Source organism: Calypte anna, chromosome 2 (genome assembly GCF_003957555.1).
Source record: "Calypte anna isolate BGI_N300 chromosome 2, bCalAnn1_v1.p, whole genome shotgun sequence".
NCBI lineage: Eukaryota > Metazoa > Chordata > Aves > Apodiformes > Trochilidae > Calypte > Calypte anna.
The window spans coordinates 18,897,313-18,904,308 of record NC_044245.1 but is presented as its reverse complement, the minus strand read 5'-3'; the positions used below and the strand labels follow the sequence as shown (position 1 = coordinate 18,904,308).

At 43.0% G+C, this 6,996-nt stretch overlaps 1 non-coding gene across 1 annotated transcript; it reads right to left on the bottom strand.

Annotated features, from left to right (window-relative positions):
• Positions 1–2,130: 2,130 nt before the first annotated feature.
• TRNAN-GUU lies at positions 2,131–2,204 on the bottom strand. The gene has a single exon. It is a non-coding gene; the product is annotated as a tRNA-Asn (tRNA).
• Between the last annotated feature and the right edge of the window lie 4,792 nt (positions 2,205–6,996).

Sequence of the window (6,996 nt, the reverse complement as noted above, 5' to 3'; positions counted from 1 at the left end):
TTTAGCAAGCACTGCCTAAACGTCGCTTTCTATTACTGAGCCCATGATGTGCATTTGAAAGAGCCTCCTTCTGCACACGTATTTCAGGAACACGGTGTGAATGCTCACACACCACATCTATTTTAACAGCTTTGATGGTGTACATTTGCACACCAACGTGCAACAACTGGAAGGAGCGTTAACAAACCTCGTGGTCACCGTTAATCACCTCGATAAAACGCATCTGTGACTTACTAAGGAGGGCAAGACTTGCTTCATGGGAGTAGAACCCCTTGTCCTTACTCCTGCGGCATTGGTTAGGTAAATTTTATTCCTAAATTTTGACTGCCTTTCCAGACATTGCTGCTTTACACCGACAGGATGAAGTTACTGTTGCTGATTCCTGTAACGAGGCAATCCAAGCACAGACAAATGCAGATTTTTAAATTTCTGTCTCCTGTGAGAGGCTTTGCTGGCTTCAGCGAACACACTGCTGCCGTGCTGGGTTCATCCTTACTCTGCAAACGATACGGGAATATCAAGAGGGGGATTTATCTAACTTACTCTAGTTAAAATAAAATCCTAGTTATCACTAGGAAATATTTATGGGCTAAGTGTTGCTAACGATAAAAGGTGCGTCCGGCAGCCAGCCTGCTGCTAAGCACACGGCTGCGAATTTTTCAGAATGTTTTACTGAAATATAAAGGATGCGGATAACAGAAAAAAGTATCTGAGCGAGCTGCTGCAGATACAGCTCTTCAACGATTTAGGGTTTATTAATGTCAAAAGATTTTTCGGTGTTTCTAAATACGTGTCTTTTCTCCGGTATCTTAGCTAGCGAGGGCCGTATCTTGTCATCAATGGTAAATCAATGGCATAGCCTGACCTTTAAGAGGGCTATATCCTTTATTCAAAACAGGCGAGTTGAAAAGAAAGATCAGTGAAATACAACTTCACTGGGGAAGGGGGCATTTTTAATACAATTTCTGCTTTCTGTGAACTGTAAATAGATCCTCGCAGAAGTTGGTCTGGAAGGCAGCCGTATTTCACACGACCGAAGCGCTCATTGGAATCAGCTCACGGGCTCGGATACGCGGAAGGTGCCAACTTCTAATTGATACGTTTAGGCGAAGCTCCCAGCGTAATTGCTTTTAACATTCATGTATGCAAAGCGGTTTCGTGCGCGCAGGGCGAGCCCGGGGAGGCAGAGCTGACTGCCAGCAGGAACCGGGCCTGGAAAGACAGCCTGCTCCGGGCAGGAGAGGGGCGGGCGGGGCACCGGGGGGGCTCTGTCCTGCCCAGCAGCGGCGGCAGTTCTCGGCCGGCTCTGCGCTGCCGGGTTGCTCCCCAGCGCCCGTTCTTCCCTGCGGTTTGAGCTCCGGAGGTGAAGGCTGGGAATCCGCGCTGCCTGCGTTCATCGAGGAGAGGCGGAATTGCCGTATGTACGTGTCAGCCCCTGCGGTCATGAGCGCTGGCCACAGCGGCGACAGTCGTACACGCCAGTAATTATAATAATCCTTCTCGCAAATAGCTCTCCCACCCCGCAAATCTTGGGTCTAGTCCAGGTTATCCGATGGCGATAGCTCCAGTACTGGATTGCCGTAAAGACACCGCCTCCTACTACAAAACCTAATCACTCGGCATCATCATCAATTATCATTATATGGCTCACAGAAGGTGTTTTCCTTTGCACCTTCCATCGCAGCAGAACGGGGTTCAGAAACTCCGAGACTCCAGTTTCTGCCCACCGCGGCACAGAAGTGGCTGAGGCAGCCTCAGCACAGCTGCCGGCCCCGGCTCTGCAGCAGCTCTCGGGTCCTTCAGAAACCCGCGTGGGCATGGAGCGCCGGGACGCGGTCTCCCGGGCAGGGGTTACCGCACCCCTCCCCCGCAGCCGAGCCCCTCTCGGGCAGGAAGAGAGGCACCCGTCCCCCGCCGGCATCCATCTCGCCCCTCAGGCGCAGCGGCGCCGCCGGTGGCTGCCAGGGCCGGAGCTGCCGCCGCGTGCCGCTCCCCGCCGCGGGCCCCCTGCCCAGGAACACGCGGCGCCTGCCCGGCCGCCAGCGCTAATCTCACATCCTCCCCCGGCCAACACGGGCGCGCAAAACGACGGGCGGCGGCGGGGGAAGCGGCCGAGCCAAAAGGGGAACACGTCCCTGGGTGGGCTCGAACCACCAACCTTTCGGTTAACAGCCGAACGCGCTAACCGATTGCGCCACAGAGACTGCCGCTTGTACCGCCTTCTCCGGTACCACCCATCTCCTGCAGCCTCGCCGCCTCCTCCCCTCTCGCAGACCTGCGGGTCGCTGCGTACCCAAAACCTGCACACGAAGCTCTGCTCCTGAGTAACTACCCTTCCAAAGGGTTGGCAGAACACTACGGAAGCACTGAAAACAGCTGCTTTTCTTCTTCTAGACAGTATGAAATAATAATTCCCAAAATCATTGTTCACAGCAGTGTTCTTTTTCTGGGGATTGTGTTCACAAATCACAACAGCTTTTTCTTGATGGCTGATAATTCACCACTGCATACACAAGCCAAAATGTAGTTCCCTATTATCGTTGCAAAATTGCCCTATTGACTCTTTAAAACAGGCAGCATCCCTCTATATGTATGTCGGTAAGTGATACCTTCCTAAGTGAAAGAAAACAGCAGTGAAGGACAGATAATGTTCCTATCACCATTTTATCAAAATCTGCTTCCCACCTCTACACCTCTGGCTTGGCCAAGTACGAAGTTCTCACATCCAAACCTGAGCAAATGTTTTTCCCTTTCCATTCACGGACTGAAACACTGTTTAAATCTCTTTGAAGTCTTACAGTATCAGTTCCCTCATGTTGTCTCTGTGGCTCCACGAAGCTCTGCCTGATACCTCTTCTGTCTGTTGAAAGCTTCTGCAGTCCCGAACACTACACAAGGAGAGTGCTAACTCCTTTCCAGGCAGGTGCTGGTTGCCTCCTGGTCTCTGATCACTCAAGACAAGGCAGTCCCAGCTCATTCCTGAAACCAGAGAGTTTTCAACAGCAGCAGTAAGAGCACGAGTATGTTACTCCAGGTCTCATATTTGGTACAAGATCTTGCTCTTCAACACTTCAATATTTAGTTCCTCAGCCCAATGAGTAACTTTAAGCTGATCGTTTATTGTCCGCAGCTTTTCCAGTACTTTGAAAAGACCTGCATGAATGTCAGTATTAGCAGAGTACTGCTTTTTGGTTTTTTGTTTGTATATTGTTGTACCTTACTGACAAATATCTCTCAAAATATGGAGAAGAAAAGCAAGATATGCAAGCACTCAACAGTAATTAAAATAATTATCTTGACGATTGGTTTTGGGGGCATCATGGCCACTGTGGCACGCTTTCCTACACAGACCTCTGCTATCCTCAGTCAGAAGAATCTGCTCACAGGCTGGATGGTTTCTGTTTTCTCTATGTAGGAAGACAAACAAATATGCCTGTGATTTTATACATAACCACATGCAAATTGCAAGATCCCAGTCTAAACAAAAGACTAACCCATAGGCCAGTACTGATGAACATTTGGGCATGGATTTTTGGGCCCTGAAATGTTTATACACATGAATAGTCCCATTAGTTTTAATGAATGTTAACTTAGCTGTTTTCAAGATCTGCTGTCTAAAGTTAAGATGTAAAAAGGGACTTTATTATGCTGATACTAAGCACAAGCTCTAACTTTGAGGTGTCTGAGAGGAACACAGGACCGGGCATTAGACACCCAACACTGTCTGTTCAGTGCATCAGGACAGCATGAATACTGCAGGTGAGGCTGGAGTGTCACTTGTCACCTTTCTCTCAGCATTGTTCCTCACTTTCTACAAGGTAAAGAAGAAAATAAAAAGAAAAATATACAACAGCAAATGCTAACTCTCCAGCTTGAAACCCACAGATCAACAGAAGATCTGAATATGGATAACTTCTACTGTGGCTGATACACCACCCAGTGAGCCATCATACTGGAAAGCAACATTATCTATCACTTTTCTGTAATTGGAAACTATTGGATCTGCCTGTAGGAGAAGGCTTCTGACTGTATCTTCAGAAGAAAGGAAGAGGCCAAGTGCAGTTTAAGGTGTTCAGAAATCAGAAAGGGATGTTACTTCAGATCAATCATCCTCCCTACCAGTGTTTTGTCCTTTATTTCTGGACAGCTTTCTTCCTTGATATGCTGTTCTTGTGGGTCATATATGCAGCTGCTTATTTTTTCCAGTATATAATTTAATTAGTATCATTGGACTAACTAGTTATGGATTATGCTTTATTTTCTATTTTTACAAAACCATAAATATATACAAATACATTACATATGAAAAATATTTTACAATGTAATATTAAACTATATTATCTAATATTTAAATAACTTATAACATTATTTTATTGTTATTGTTGGATCTGAGAACTTAAATATTCATTACTCTTACATCTGTGACCTTCTTCAGACATAGGCTTTGATTTCTGAAAGTCAGAGAAAACTAATATAGCACAGAGAGGGAAACTGGGTATTGTTTGTGATTTTTATAAATGTACTATATATTCATTTTATGTTCAGAAAATAAGTCTAGTTGTTCACCCAGAGCTGTTCCTAAAAACAGTTCAGTAGAATATAACAGAAACCAAAAAATCTTCCTCCTTATATCACAGAATTACTCATTAACTGCTGTTTCTGCAATTTCTCATGGGAAAGGATTGTTTATCCCCCCAACAAGCACATGCACCTACGTTATTTATCATTCTATGTGTCATTTTTGGGCAACTATTTGTCAACATTTAAGTTACAGCTTGTCTCAAACTACAAAAATTAATAGTCACAAAAATATTTAGAACATCTACTCGGTCTCTGCCCAAATATACTCCTTATTACTTAGTTACAACAGAAGTCTGTAAGTGCACTGCTTTCCACTCAAAGATTTCATACTTTTTATTCTGAAACACATTATTCTAGCCTTTACCAGAACTTTAAAATAAATTACCAATTAACCTAATTCTACAATGCTATTAGAATTATTAAAAGCAGAGAATAAGATTTCAGTGACAGAAGGTTTTTTTCTTCATGGAGCTGTAAGAATCAAACCATGGGAAGTATTATTTCTGAAGGATTCAGAAGGTTGGAAGAAGCACATATAGACAGTTTTTCTTGATTAATTTCAATACCTCTGTTATTTTCATTTCTTAAGTAAAATGCATTTGGAGGTTTTTTAAAATTAATTTCTTTGTATAGAAATTCACAATTTTTCAAATACAGAGATGGTTTACTATATTTTTAAAGACTTTATTAAATAGATTCTTTTATTCTTGGGCCTGTTAGTAAAAACAAGGAAGTGTTATAACTGACAGGACATCCCTGCAAAGAGGATCAACTTATCTTAAAAGCAAGGAACAAGACTGAACAACACTCTTTTAGTGACTTGCCCAGTTCACTTAGCTCTGACTTCTCTTACAATGCAAGTCACACAAAGGAAGTCTTCACTTAGATGAAGAAACCCCAAAATTTTGGGGTACTGATAACTGAAGATTGCTGGGTAGCCTTAAAGTCATCCGTTCTCCTGAACTCCATAACCATGTGTACCAAAAGGAAATGGCAAGGACTGCCTAGTTCCAGGTCACAAAATGTGTAACTGTGCTTATGTTCAGGAGAGACAAAATGCTGTGTCAATTGACTTGCAGCACTATTACAGAACAGCCATGCTATTAGCAGTAATTTGGACTACAGTCTGCAGGTGTGCCAAAAATCATCCCAAACCAAATAGGACAGCATTCAGAATTGATCTTCAGTTCTCACCTGACATACTATAAGGGGGATTTTTCATTGCAATCTGTTCTGAGAGACTACTGAAAAGAGTACAGTCATTATAGAAGCCAGTTTAATAGATTACCCACACACACAAAAACCAAAAACCCTCCAGTCTTAAGATATTGCTTCAAAATAGTGAAAAGGATAAAATTTTACTGGTATAAGAGGTGAGCATAACACCAAGGAGAGTAATAATGATGCTTCTCACATAGCACTTCTCTCAAGCACTTCTTATCATGGTATGAAAGGGAGAAATTTCCTGTACTTGCAGGTTTTTTGAGCTGCACCTACTAAAATGTTTAAGACTTCTTAAAATGATGGCGAATACAATGAAAATAAGGATGAGTCTTATGCAACTGAACTGTTGTGTCTACAGAACACACAGGAAATCAGAGGATTTGCCTGCCTGTGCTTTCAGGCACAACAACATGCTTTCACATTTTCTGAAGTCCAGGATTCAGATTTGAGTCCCAAACATAGGCCTTGGTTTGGGAAAGCCAGTGTACTCAGAGCAATTTGAAAGCATGCGTTAACTTCAAGTACAATCCCATTGGTAGCATGGTAAAAAGTATTTTTTAAAATGGGTCAAATTTAGCAAAACAAGGGAAGGGCAAATTTTAGAGCAGACTCAACCCCCCTGTTTGTTAAAAAACGAGAAGAGAACGAGTTATGTATCCTTGCAGTTTTTAGGAAATTTAGGAAAACACATGTCCCTGAAATATTCCAACTAAAAGCTATCTCCCTCAGTTCTAAAAGTTATTTTGCAGCTGATTGCACCAGTCACTTTTACATCTGTTGCAGTGCTATAATTCAGCCAGAATGCTAATGTTAGAAGGAAAGGAGAAAGGAAAATGCAGGTAAGTGTTGAGGATCCACTCAAGATATTTTCAAAGAGGAATCTGACAGGTTTAGCCAAGCAGCAAACTTAAGAAATGTGTGCTGACATATTGTAACGGGCAACAACACTTCTTGAGGGTCTTTTTCTTAATCAGACTGTTCCAAAGAGATCAGGCTACAAATTGAGATATCAGTGCTCATTTTAAGGTGCATCTACAGGTCCAAATGTCCTTGTAATGCCTTCTAGAAGAGCTCTGTATTAACGATGACACAGGGGTTCCAAAGAACTATGGAGAAACCTTTATATTTTAGTTCTTCCAGCTACATTTCTTACCAGCCATCAGAAGATTAGCAGACATTACTAATCCTATA